Source organism: Ambystoma mexicanum, chromosome 5p (assembly GCF_040938575.1).
Source record: "Ambystoma mexicanum isolate Mex_15411 chromosome 5p, UKY_AmexF1_1, whole genome shotgun sequence".
NCBI classification, from domain to species: domain Eukaryota; kingdom Metazoa; phylum Chordata; class Amphibia; order Caudata; family Ambystomatidae; genus Ambystoma; species Ambystoma mexicanum.
This window is the reverse complement of record NC_090930.1, coordinates 383,590,658-383,605,615: the sequence shown is the minus strand read 5'-3', so window position 1 is coordinate 383,605,615 and position 14,958 is coordinate 383,590,658. Positions and strand designations below refer to the sequence as shown.

Genomic DNA, 14,958 nt, shown 5'->3' with positions numbered 1-14,958 from the left:
AGACCAGGATAGACTTTGACCAATATATACGGAAAATAAAACTACGGAAATTCTTCATGATGAATCCTGTCAAAGAGAAGAAACAAATTACCCAAACAGGGCGGACTGACCTTTCTAAAACAGATTTGGACACGTTATCCACTCTCATATCCCTACAGGAGGATAGAGATCCAACTTCTGAACCAGTAGAATTCGATTTGGATGAATTGGATATCAATATGGATTGGTATAAAAGTACGAAATTGAAAAGTAAATCCAAGTTCATGCCCCCTATGATTATAGGAGGCACTGTGGAAACATTTCAAAATTTGGTAATAGATGACCTGAAAAAGATAAGACATAAGGAGGCGAGAAAATATAAACCCAACATTGGAAAAGAATATACGCAAGCTCTGAAAGAACTGAACCTCTTGCCCAATTGTATCATCAAGGCGTCAGACAAGGGCAGAAACATTGTGTTGATGACTCGAGATCAATACATATATGAGGCCAATCGGCAACTGAATGATACAACCTGCTATGAAAAAGTCAGTTACAATCCTATGAAGGATTTGGAATTGAAAGTCCAGACGTTCCTCAACACATGGGCAGAAGAAGGAATGCTGGAAGATGATGACATAAAGTTTCTCTACAAATCTCACTCTATAACCCCGACAATATACTTCCTGCCTAAAATACACAAGAATATCTCAAAGCCTCAGGGGGAGACCTATCGTTACATTAACAGGGTCATTATTAGAAAACATGTCTAAGTACATTGATGAGTCTCTGTTTCCCTTCGTTCAAACATTACCCTCATATCTGAGAGACACGAAGGACTTCTTATCGAAGATCAATGAATTACCCTGTGAATCAGACTTCCTATTGGCCACGATGGATGTGGTTTCTCTATACACGTCCATCACTCATGAGCAAGGGATCAAAGCCTGTACTCATTATTTGAATACCAGGTCGTTGAATTTTTCCAAACATTCCGAAATGATCTTGGCCATGATACATCTGTGCTTAACGAACAATGTTTTCTTATTCAACCAAAAGTACTATAGACAGAAGCAAGGTACCGCAATGGGAACGACTTTTGCCCCGTCATACGCAAATCTCACAATGGGGTATTGGGAGAAATATGAGGCATGGAAGGAAAGTAACGAAAAGTTCACGAATAAGGTGATCATGTGGCAACGCTACATTGATGATTTATTCATCATATGGAAGGGCTCTCCAAAGGACTGGATGGACTTTGTGGAACATCTAAATAAAAATGAGTACAATCTAAAGTTCACTGAAACTCACAGTCCCAAGGAAGTCGTGTTTCTGGATGTCACGGTCCAAATTGATGAGGGGAAAATAAAAACGAAAATGTTCCGCAAACCAACAGTAACAAATGACCCATTACATGCGAACAGTGCCCACTGTAAAAATCTAATCTGGAGTATTCCGTACGGCGAATTTATCCGTCTCCGAAGAAATTGTTCGGAACTCAGCACTTATGACGATGAGAGTAAAATCACAGCCTGGGGTTTTAAAAATCAGTGTTATCCCAAACGAATCATCGAGAGAGCTTACTTAAAAGCACGTCAATGCGAGAGGTCCATATTGCTACTAGATCGTAGCAGTAAGACACCTAGTACGGATCAAGAAATCACAACTCGTCTGATCTTGACGTATGGACAATCTGCAAAACATATCAAAAGCATCATACGCAAACACTGGAATACATTGATAGTGGACCCGGACTTGAGACATTCATTGGGAGAATATCCCAATTTTGCCTTCCGAAAATGTCAATCTATTAAAGACAAACTAGTAAGTAGTTTTATGTCACCGGACACCATACCCCAGCAGCCTACTTGGCTAAACAGTAGGAAGGATGGCTTCTACAAATGTAGAAAGTGTAAAATTTGTGAATATGCAGAGGAGTGCAGCACATTTCTACACCCCATACTCAAGAGAACTATCTCCATTGTGGACAAAATAACTTGTGACTCAGAGTACATAGTGTATGCACTCAAATGCACCTGTAATAAGTGGTACATAGGCAGTACCAAGTGCAAACTTAAGATTCGCATACAGCAACATATAAGAGCCATCAAAAATAAAGACTATTCATACCCTATTGCCAAACATTTCTGGGAGAAACATGAAGGAAAATTAAGTGACTTTTCGTTCTTGGGGTTACAACAAGTGAAGATTGGACCAAGGGGAGGAGATAGAGAGAAACTGCTCAGACAACGAGAAACGAGAGTCATCATTGATTTCGAGAGCAAGTTTCCATTGGGACATAATATCGATGAGGAACTTTATACTTTCTTGGGCGAATAAATCACTGGGACGTTACATTATCCCCCTCCTGGTAAATCAGTAAAAATGACTATGCACTGAAGATTGCTAAGCCTTCCTTTAGAATTCCCCCCATGAAAGAGGGTTTTTTTCGCCAGAAGGGTTCCAATGGCGTTATTGTTTTTAATTATGTTTGGACACAGGTTACCCTACCCCCTTATAGAGCCACATTAAATTAGCATGTCTGCCCTCCTTAGATGAGGGAGATGTTCATGATTGGGTGTTTTTTATTATTTTCATGTCAGCACCAGTCACTTTACAAAAGGCGTATATAACAATCTGTGGCAGATAATAGTAATGGTATGCCGCGGAAATAATGAAATTGTATGCATTATGCATTGTATCACAGTTCTGCGGTTCTGATTTTAACACCCTGTCTCCATGTTATATCAAGTAACTAAACCTATTTAAAAATGACGGACAGCTTGAATAGGCAGAGGGCACTGACTTAATCTTAGTCCTACCTTTATTTTGAAGGTCAAACTGTAGGGGGAGGGTTTAAACACTGCGTCTTGCTAAACTGAATTCATGTGAACAAGCTACAAGCCGTAGCGAAACGCGTCATCTCTGAGGTTTTTCCTTTTGTGTTGCTGGGCTGGAGGTTTCCACATGGAACTTGTAAATTTTGTATTGAAATAAAGAAGACCTTTTAAACTGAGCGACGGTGCAGCTGGCTTTTGTCACGAACGTTTCGATCTATTTTACAATCATTTACAGCATCCCGGGAGTGCGGCTCGAGTTTGCGCCAATGTTTGGTGCAAGAAAAATTATGATATATATATATATATATATATATATTGTTAAGATGGATTTCTGAACTCTGACCTGGAGGGGCAGAGGTTTAGAAGGCCAACCTAGTTTCTTGGAACAGGGTAACATCTGGACAAGCCAGACCAATCAGGGTAGCTATGGCAGGCGGTCAAGACTAAGTCCGAAGAGGGGTGAGGGTGACTGAAAGACCTCAATGAACACACAAAGTAAGGACACTTGCAAATTACTCCAGACAGGTGTTATATTAAAAATATAGACACATTTATTGCAAGGCCTTTGTAATATAGACCAGAGCAAAGAATCACAATAATACTAAAGTAAACCAATACATCACAATCAACACAATATATATACAAGACCAGAGGGGTCCAATGGATTATGAAGCACGAAATATGTAGACCACCTAGATGGGAGGAAAACAGGCAGTGCAAGTAATCTTTAGACCCAGTTCCACATCAAGAAAACACCTAACTAAGAGGCAGTCCAAGCCCTACGAAGAGAGGAGCCTTATGCTCAATAGTACACGCACGTGCATGTGCCAATGGACAAAATAGATTCTCTTCAAGGGTCACTAGCAGCTCAGGAAGGTGGATAAGGTCAATAAAGAACACGTCCCCACTATTCAAGCAAGACCTCCACTTGAGGGCAGAGGCGGGTTGAGAGTGCGGGAGGGAGTCGCTATTTTGCAATAGCTGTGGAAAGCAAAGGAAAGGGGCCACTTTGTGTGTAAAAATGGGCTGCTGTGCTAGGGGCCACCGGTTGGGGTATGGACTACTCACTGGTCCCCGATGAAGGCAGACCCAGACTTCGCCAGTACAGTCCACTTCGCTGGCAGGTTTGAATGCGATAATCAGGACATCTCGACACCTGGTAGTTTCTGCGGTACAGCGGGGATTCCCAAACAAAACAGGGGCAATTTCTCTGCTCCAGGTGGAGGAATCAGCCAATTCCACTGCAGCAGGCTTCAGGGTCAAGGGAGTCACAAGTGCAGCGAACTTTGCACAGGTCGTTGCCACAGCAGGGCAACACAGTAACTGCGTTTACTCCGGTCCGGGCGCACTTGTCTCACTTCAGACCTGGGAATGCCAAGTGTAGGAAATTCGGTGTGAGGGTGCCGTGGACAGAGAGCAAGCAGTATACCAAGTTTCGAGGACTTCCTCAAAACCGCGGCGTAACAGAGCAAACGTCAGCCCACTGGTTGGACCAGGGACACTTCCGAAGAGGCTTACTTGCAGGGTTTGATGAAGGTGCCGAGAATAGTTGGTCTCACTATTTCAATGGGTTGAAGCATCTTCACAGACCTTCTAGGACGATCAGATGCAGAGGGGTCTTGCTGGACGACAGCAGGCTCAGGGTGCCAAACCTTCCAGCGGGTCACTCGCGGTTCCTCGACTCGGCTTCTTGTAGCAGGATATTTGGCACCTTATCCTTTGTTCGTGTGAACTCAGGAGATCGACATGGTAGTGGTGTTCTCTGCCTCCTCTTATCCAAAGTTCCCTTTGTGCCAAAACGGAGAGGACCCAATGGGAGATCTGCTAACAAACACTCACTCCATACGTGGACCAATCACAGACCATGGTGGTCCCAGGCACTCAGGACACTCCAGACTCTCTGGCACCCAGGATGTGTATTGGGAACAGACATCTCAGCCCACATCCTGGAGGCACACACACAAGTCGTGCAGAAGCCCGCAAAAGCTTTGGGTTTTGTGGGAAAGTGCATGACCAAATAAAGACTGACCGAGGTCGGCTCGACCTAGGGAAGGTGAAGGGGCAAGATGGCCAAAGGACAGGACAAAGAACTTCGTGGCATGGCCATTTTGGAGCCAGGCCACCTATTTGTGCCAAATGCGGTAAGCGCAGATAACATGGTAAGAAAGAGTTAAGAACATAAGAAAATGATAGCTGCCACCAGTCCTGTCCGTGACACATGTGCACAGTTCATAAAAAGTACAGCAAGAGTTTATAGGGCCTTTGTAATGACTAGAGACCCAAGGGTGCGGTAAAGTAAGTTACATTGCACTCTTGTTACATGTTGCACAAAAGCTGCAACATGAGGAAAGGACTAAGGGAAACAAAGTCTCCCAGTACTGACTGTCTTAAGGGCATGTCAGTTTCCCCATAAGAAGTGAGCAAAAGTCCAGAGGAGTGCAGCTGAGGGCTGCACTTCTCTGGCAAAGGTTAGATCAGGGTGTAAAACAGCAGCACAAAGTTTGGGGGTTGACACATGGAGGAAAAATTACATTCTAATATTAAATCTTTCCTAACATATATATCACACTATTTTAATGGTTATACAATAATCACCAATGGGGTGATGTCACAATAAATCTCTTTAATCACACAGAGTAATGATAGGAAAAATAATGCAGCATAGAATAATACTTTGTGTGGGTTCAGTCAAAATGCAATGTGATTACTCTTTCCCCCTGCACACTACTCAATCCCCCGAATATGCAATATAAGGAGATGGAAGGAATTTCCCCCCAGCAACACAGAGAAAAACAGGAATGATTGCAAACGTGTCAAAAATGGTTTTAAAGTTGTCTTTGCCTGAATGGTAAAAACACTGAAAATGGATTTAATTCACTAAAATGGTTTCAATATTAGTGGGAGCCACTTTGTATGGTATCGGACAAACACTAGCAATGATTATTGAGTAAATAGCAGGTTGAAAACTTAATTCTGAGGTCGGATGCAATGAACAGCTATTTCACACGTGATGGATTTTAGCCAAACAAAAAAATTGCTGCAAACTTTTCCACGTGTGGTAAGCACGATTGTGGAATAACCATAAGGAGATGGGATATGTTTGTGAGTGTGCTGGAAAGTTGGGAATGTTAGTTTCAAGTATACACTAAAAATTTGTTTCTAGCATGCACAGTGACAAAGTTATGAAGGTTTTTGTAGAGGTCGCTTTTCAGAAAAGAGTCGAAATTTGCATAAGAAAGATGCGCTTTTTAAAATGACAAACAAGATTTCTTGGTAGACTATGAAGCAGCAAACTACACGACAGCGCAGCCACCAGCACAGGATATCACTGGTTGATTTGGCCTGCCGAGACACTCGCCTTTCTTCAGAAAATATATTAGCGTAAAGATGATTTTAACACTACTATTACCAAAGGACTATAGGGTAAGAGAAAGAGTTCAGGTAAGACAAAGATTCTGACAATGCAGTTCGGGAAATAAGAGAATGGGTTTGGATAGGGATGACTTATGGAGAATACATATGCTAGAGACTATCCTATGCTATGGATACTCACTACCAATGTTTGGAATGGACCCGTCAGGGATCTGGTCAAAGATTTCTGGACTGGAATTCTGCTTGCACACCGGACTGGACTCAGGCGCTCTGGTTCGGCAATCAGCAAGGCACTTTGGACACTGCAAGGTGGGATTGGACAAGATCTCATTGGTCTGGTTCTGGTTCGCAGTTACCTGGTCACAGCAAGGTTCACTGGTTTGGATCTTGGGATTCTGGCAATAGTTTTGAGAAAGAAAGCAGCACAACACCGCCAGGCTGTTCTTTTTGTTCCCCTTGGAGGTCTGGGGTAAAATCTGGTTTCTGGATTTTAAAAGGCCAAGCTGAGAATGGTTCAGCTTTGGAAGTGGGCCTTTCTGCTTTTAAAGTTCTGGAGTCTGGCGTCTGGAGTATGGACTTCTCTTGCCATGTGCTCCGCCAGCAATCGGATGGTCCTGAGCTATCTCTATTTATTTATTTATTTTTTTATTTACTTGTTTTTAATCAAAGAACAATTTGATTTTTACAAGACGTTGTTTCATGTAGAGAACACATTATAAAAGGTGAAGAAGGTAATATGGCTTTGAAGAAAGCTGCTCTGTGAGGCGACACCTTACAATCCCAATTTGAGACAATAGAGAAGCTGATATCAATACATTTGCATCTGTGAGTAAGTGGGTGTCACAGGTTTCTGTATTCAGACGGTGGTAAAGCCTAACCGTCACCACATATAATGTAGAAGAAGGAAGAAATCCAGTACTTAGCGCCACCAATTTGAATGGCATTTAATTGTGTTGTATCGTCACACATTAAATGTTGAGATAAAGCCCATTAGTGATAAGATGTTTCGGCTCCCTCAGAGCCTTTCTCAAATTTGGGCCAAATTTCGATTAGCCGATCCAAAAGACAAAATGTCAGTATAGCTGTAACGGGGTCAAATCCCCAGAACTAAATCTTAACAACAAGCAAAGAAAATCACACGCGTTGGCAAGGGCCCCTGAGGGAGCCGAAACATGTTATCACTAATGGGCTTTATTTCAACATTTAATGTGTGACAATCCAACACAATTAAAAGCTGTTCAAATTGGTGGCGCTGAGTACTGGATTTCTTCCTTCTTCTACATTATAAAAGGTGGGTAGTAAAAAATAGGTATAAAAGAATAAAGAAAAAGAAGCAAAAGAAGAAAAGAAGAAAAGGAGGAAAACCAGAAAGCATCATACTTGAAAAACGTGTAGTGTCCGGATTAACAGAAACATCAAGATTCGTTTTAGTCACACTCAGTTAGTTTGCAAATTCTGGGTTAAACTCAGTGCTGCTTCTAAAATCTTTACTGCCACTGTTGACCACTTGGTTCTGTCTCTATTTATGTATTTCCTAAAGGGGAGGGTATGCTAAATTATGCTAGGCACACCCCTAGGTATTCTATTGGTTAGGGTTTTTCCTCTCCCCTGATTTGAGAAGAAAACAGGGTGTCATCATGACGCTGGGTTTTATGATCCAGGGAGAACCTCCCCTTTGATTCTGCACAGGAAATCTATTTTTCATACAAGACATAGTTACAATTTTATAAACTTGATGGCATATTTATATCACATATTTGGTGGAGCAAGTATTCATCCGAGCCCCGGCACGGTGAGAGCTTGGGTCTAGATTTGGCAATTTTACGCACTTTTGGTCTGGTACCCAATATGGGATTTATCCCCAATTTTACACATATGTGCGCATGATATCTGGGCATAATCATATGAAGTTTCATGTTTCTGGCATCAATACAATTGCTACAAAACCACAAATTCTTTAGTCATGTCCCTGAACATAGCAAAGAGTTCTGAGTACTTTTAAACATGACCAATATTTTCATATTAACAATACTGTAATTTTACAATTTTTACAATTTCACACAGTTCTATGTCAGTCGTTTTCAAAAATATACTTTTCTGTAATTTCAGAATATACAACACTGTCTGTCCCGCCCCCAAGGTTTTGGTGGGTCAGAGCAATCCCCGCCTCTTTCCTCTGGCAGGGGTTTCTGTTGAAACTAGCATCTGCATATTCTTTTCAGCCAAGGAAGCCCTTTGTCTCTTCCAGAAGCAGCAGAGTAAAACTACTCTCCCCTCTTCACTAACACCTGCCTGGGAGTTCCTGGGCTTTGATGAGAAGCAGGAGAGGTGCCTTTCGTTGGGGAAAACTGTGGAATTTGTTTTGAAGCTCTTTGGCTTGCCTCAGATTTACTTTAAAGTCAATTGTTACATTTTTTTTAGTTGAAAAATAAACTTATAATTTAACTACAGGCAAACAAAACTCTAATTCCAGTCTTTTAAAACATAAAGATTAAATAGTTGCAACCTATATTGCTTTTGATGGCAAGTCACTTAATTCCAACCATTTGATTTTAAGTGCACAAGTTTAAGCTTCCAGTGTAATTAAATGACAGCTGTCACACAGGCGGCCGACGGTACTGTGCCCATATTTTACAGATTTTCACAGACAAGCACACTTTTTAATGTGGATATTCTTATGATGGATTCTGCTTCTCCTGACATTGTGTGCTTTTGTGTATTCCTTAAATAAGGTGATGGGTAACACCCAGCAAGGATGTTGGATATTTCCTGATGTTTGGAAACATTATTTTGCAATTTCAGCAGCCAAGGAAAAAAAGGATTTCAGGCCACCTTTGGGTTTCCTTGCAATAAAGCACTGCCTTTCATGAAGTTTCCATTTGCACTGTGTGGGCAGCCCAATGACAGGTTTCAGCAGTATGGTCTCCTGTTCCACCACTGAAACAGGCAAAGTAGATTGGCAGCCACTTTCTGGTTTCACAGCGAAATGTTCCGAGATTTAGCGCGCATAGGGCTTTTTGTGGCTATTTTGGTGGTTCTGGTGCCACCAGCACACAGTGATGTCACAAGGCAGAGCCTCGTGGGTCAGTACATCCCACAAAACCCCCTTGGGATTTGGCTTTGACCGCCCGTCAAGGGGAAGTCACGAGATTGGGATGATCAGTTTCTTTTCCTTATGGTCCAAATGGCAAAATTCACTGCTTCTCCCATCAGTGGTGGATCGAACGATTCTCCTCGACAATTCCTGATGAGAGTATGGAGCGATAATCTGGGCCACTTGGATCTTTCCTTCTGGTCCCTAGGTGGTCCTCCTTGGTTTTAGTCTCCATGGTTTCCAATTCTAGGATGAGAAAGCAAAAGCATATTTGTAGACATTTCACCACCACTATTTATGTAGTGGGGCAGATACATACAGTCTGGACAATTTTTCATATTTGCAATTTATTGATTATATAGATGGAATAGTTTTTTAAGTGGGAATTCTAGGGAGTTGAAGTGACCCCCTCTGGAGTTCCAGAAGAATCCTCTAGTTGCTGCAGAGTGTGTCTAGGATGGCAACACTTCAGTTGGTTGATATGGACACACTTATCCTCCCCCTCTGCCAAACTGCCTTTGGGGTTGTGGATTTTGTTGGCAAGTGGTGATATTCTGTCAACAATTTCAAAAAGACCCCTCCAGCTAGGCAAAGATGTGCGCGGTTTGGCCTGGTTCCTTTGGAAATTGTATAAATGTACGCAGTCTCCTACATGGTATTCTTTTCTAGTAGTATTTAAGTCATGGTGGGTCTTCATACTGTCTGCAGATCTTCTAGATTTCGCTGAGCATAGGCAAAAGCATTTTGAGGGTGTTTTCTCAGATTTTCAACATACTCATGAGGTGTGGAGGCATTGCTCAATGTCTGCTCTTGTGTTCTGTAGAGCAGATGCTAGGGAAGCACCATATTGCGTCCAGTCATCAGCTCAAACTGTGACATTTTAGTTGCAGAAGAAAGGGTTGATCTGATGGCCATCAGGACAAGAGGTAATCAAATATATCAACTTGGCCCAGAATCTGCCACAAACATTTCTAATATGCTCACAATTGTCCTGTTGTATCTCTCTACTGCACCACTAGAGGCTAGCCCGTAGGCAATGTCTAATTTCCTTTTGCCCCAAAGTATCCCCCACATCTCTGACATTACTTCGCTAGTGAAGTGGCTACCTTGGTCTGACTCGATCCTTTGGGGTAGTCCAAAACGCGAGAAGATGTGGTTGATCATCAGGGCAGCTGCTGTATCTGCCTTGCAATTCTGGGCCGGGAGACATTCCACCCATTTAGTAAACAAGCATGTCACAGTCAACGTGTACTTGTTCCCCCTAGAGGAGCGAATCACAGGCCCGATAAAATCGACTTGCAAATCTGACCATGGCAGTGTCATCCCTCTCTTTTGGAGAGGTACACGGTGTGTGAGGGATGTTGGTTGAAAATGTGCATACACAAGACACCCCTTCAAGTATTGTTCGAGGGCCTGCCCCATGTGTGGCCAGTATGCAACCTCTCTTAAGATTTCAAGTGTCGTATGAAACCCTCTATGACCGGTTGTGGCCACATCATGGGCCTGACTTAACATCAGGCTTCGGAGTGAGGTAGGGACCACCCACTGATCATGGCCAGCAAGGGATCTCCTCACCAACAAACCATCTTGGATTCGGGACATTTTTGGACATTTCATCAACAGTCTGGGGTCCTCTTTATCTATGTAATCGGTATCCGTCAGGGGAATGTTTTCAGGGTCCTCAATGTGTTCATAAAACTTACCAATTATTGGATCCCCTTTTTGAACCGTAATCAAATCAGAATCTGGGGTCTCCTTACTCCACTGTGCAGTTAAGAGTTCATTGTGAGCATTTGTCTGGGACTTAGTGATAGCAGTGACATGTATTTCACCCAACAGGGACTCGATCTCAAGCAGATCCCCTTGGATGGCTCCGGTTTTGGCCAGCTGATCAGCTAGGTCATTTCCAGTTTTGTCTGGTCTCTCTACTTTAGAATGACTCTTGATCTTTTTCCAGTATATGGTCATACTATTTGAGGTGACCAGATCATCAATATTTTGGATTAATGTCCCATGTTTCAATGGTTTGTTATTAGCACATAGCATGCCTCTGGTTTTCCAGTTAACCAGGTGCTCCACACACCCGTTCCATACATAATCCCAATCTGTGATAATGACCAGTTTGTGGAGTTGGTGTTGGACAGCAGTGAGGATGGCTATATGCACAGCCAACAACTCCGCCACTTGACTACTTTGGGGACCGATTTTGTACCCCGCGGAGGGTTCTGGGGCCTCATTCACAAATGCATTCCCTACGTCGGCCACAAGTTCTTTTTCCCTGTTGTTGTCAACATGGTAAGAGCATCCATCCACATAGACAGTGGGCATTCCCTCACACTTGTCTTCTTCAAATACTTTGTGTTGGGACTTGATGTATGTCGTGATAAGCTGCTAGGCGCTTGCAGTAACCTGTATTTGCACTAACCCACTGAGCTATCTTGTGTATATTAGAGCCTATTCGAAGCGTGGAGGAAAATGCTGACATCAACCAGGACTCTCGAACTGGGTGAGCCTGCATGCTTGCAAGGGGTTAATTGCGAAGGCCTTTTCTGAAGACATAAAACATCTAGCATTTGCAAGAGGATCTATGCAGCCCTTGGGAGCCAGGCACAGCTTTGCTCGTCTTCGCTCTGCGAGTCAGGTGCACTGATAAGGCAAGAATGTCTGATCTTTTCAAAACACAGTGCACGAAGCCTGGGAGCCAAGACTGGCTGTTTCCAGCCTTGTAACTTTCCAAGCAAAAAACATGTTTACTGCCGGGAAGGGAGAGCCTAGAAGCTTCTCGAAGAGCTGACACGTCATGATGATTGACGTGCAGCTCCTAATAAGAGAACTATACTTGGACCAGGGAAGGGGGGACTCATCCTGGGCTGTTGGAAAGACACGCGTATCAAGAAGAACAGTGCCTGGACGACCAGCTGTGCACTATCAGGGCCGAGACTCCTAACATCACATCCCCGCTCTGGTGTAGGACTGTGGGGGCTTGGCCAGTCCTCCCCTCCTCTTCTGAGGAGTGCCGGGCACCTGTAGCGGCGAGGGTCCTGGGTGTGATCAGATCGTATCTTCATCTACATTTCATTAGGAGCGTAAGACCAAATAATTGCATATTCATCTGTGATTGATAATTGGCATTATATAGCTTGCACTTTCTATTTCCACATTATTATAAATTGCTGCTTAGTTTTCATTAGCCACTGTAGATAATAAATGCAAGCATCATATATTCTGTGTGATTGGCTTTTTTCCAGACTGAGATCATCGTGCGACTTAAACCTTATTTGTGTGGGAAGGTAATTAGGAGTGATTTACTTTGCACAAAGGGCTGGATCCCAGGGAGGTGCGGGTACTGCTTATCACTACATTTGGCGCTGTGAGCAGGGATTACGAGCACGATGCCATTCTGGAAAAAACATGCAAAAGATGAATGCAATGGGGAAGATAGTGCACTCTGTCACATTCCAGGATGGCCGGCATCAAATGCTTGGTCGGGTGTGGCAGATATTTTGCATCGGTACTCGGCACCGAGGGCATGGGACATGCTTGAAAATGATGTTTCTCCAGCAGTAATTAGTAAGTGCTTGGAGAGTTTACCGCTTGAGAGATGCAGAAGGGAGCTAAAGGCAGCAGGAAACATAGGCTGGTTATTCCTGCAGGTGCTCAGAAAGGTGCATGAGAATGAATTGCTTAAAGATGCGCAGATTCGCAAATTAACAGATGAGATTTCCCTGCTCCAAGAGCAACAAATTATTATGAGAGAGACCCTTGAATCGTCCGTTAAACGGGCTGATCAGATGGAGGACAGGTGTGCCTCTTTAGCTGTGCGTGTAGCCACGCACAAGCGCAGACAGCGACGGGGCAATCCGTCAAAGATAAGGATTCGTGCGCTAATTAGGAAAGATAACTGGGACCCAAATTTATGGTCGGGTGAAGTCAGTGATAGTGAAACTGAGCAAGCATATGACTGGAATGAGTCTGTTGAAATTAGACTTGCTGAATTAAATTGTTCTGATGAAGAGGAGCTGGAATGTGCTCCAAAGAAATGTGTTTATCCGGCGCGGCCGTTAATCACTAACAGGTCAAAAGGCCAAGCTGGCGGTGCAAATATTCAGAATACAAGGATTGTCCGCGATTATACACAGACAGAGCTTTTAGAGATTGCTAAGTTATTTACACAGAAGCCAGGTGAAGCACTTCTGAGATGGTTCCTTCGCCTCTGGGACACGGGTGCCGATAGTATCTTCTTAACCCCAGAGGAACTGTTAAAGATGGGTTCACGCACTACTAATGTGATGTTGGGACAGATAGTGCGCGGTGCGCTCAGACAGCAAGGTTCTCATTCCTTGTTTAATTGGCTTCAGACTGCCTTAATGACTCTGTATGGGAATCCAATGGATATGGAAGAGAGTTGGGGCGGTTGGCAATCACTAACTGAAGCAACAGATCAGCTTAGAGAGATGGGTTTGCAGTGTGCACTGTACAGTGCAAATTTTGCAGGGCCTGACATGGAGTTGTTTACAGTTGGCATGCGCGCACGTTTGTTAAGAAATGCACCGAGTCACATGAAGGGCGCATTGCTTTCATTGCTGGGTCCATCGCAGGGCAAAGCCATTGGTGAAGTGGCACTTCTGTTAGGGCAATTAGAAGGGCTGGATGTGCGTAAAGCAGCGCGCCTAGTGGCTGCAAACAATGATTCAGAGAAAAAGCGTGGTAAAAATGTAAAGTCTAAAGAGAAAGCTGATACTGTCAAGATCACACACAGACAAATGTGGGTGGACCTGCTAAAAGCAGGAATTCCAAGGGAAGAGATAGATGGTAAACCCACATCTGTGCTGCTTGAGAAATGGAAACAATTAAAAAGACAGGGATTGGAAAAAACTAAGCCCTCTGCACCCTCTGAAGAGGAGGTGTTGAAGCCCAAAGTGCGAGCAAAAGGTTACCCTGATTTGGCAAAGGACAAGTGGGAGGTCCCAGACCCCATTTTTGATTGAAGGGCTGGCTCTGTCTTTGAGGTACGGTTAATAAAGAGAACTAGTCCCAGAAAAGACGCCCTTTTGTGCCACTTACCTTGTACTTGGATGAAAAGGTAAAACATGTTTTGGCTCTACTAGACACAGGAGCTGAGGTAACCATTCTGAATGGCAATCCCAGTAAATTATCTGGTCCCAGAGTTTTGGTCAATGGTTATGGGGGAGCAGAAACTGTTGCAAAAGCCTTTAATGTAAAAATGTCAATTGGCGAGGGATTGCCTTTCACAGCAAATGTTTTGATTGCAGATATACCGGAGTACATCCTTGGCATGGATGTGTTGTTGGGCAAAAGTGTGACTACAGATTTAGGCAAATTTGTTTTTGGCAATCGAAAAATCCATGTGAGAGTTATTAACCCCGTTGTGGTTGGGCATGCCAAATGGTCCCCCTTGCATTTACCTCCTCCTGCTGACCCAGTGTGCGTGAAACAGTACCGGTTGCCAGGAGGACATAAAGAGATTGGTGAAACTATTGAGTCATTGGTGAAAGCTGGCATAATGAGGCCGGCAGTCAGTCCATTCAACTCGCCGATCTGGCCTGTCCGCCGCCCGGATGGGGCATGGCGTCTGACAATTGATTACCGCATTTTTTACAAGAAGGTGCGGCCCTTAGCTGCGGCGGTGCCAGACATCATCACCCTGATTGA

At 43.5% G+C, this 14,958-nt stretch overlaps 1 protein-coding gene across 1 annotated transcript in view; it reads right to left on the bottom strand.

Annotated features, from left to right (window-relative positions):
* Positions 1-14,958, bottom strand: part of LOC138480534 (uncharacterized) — a 1,133,492-nt gene that overhangs the window by 545,480 nt on the left and 573,054 nt on the right. The gene's annotated exons all lie outside the window — the stretch shown is intronic.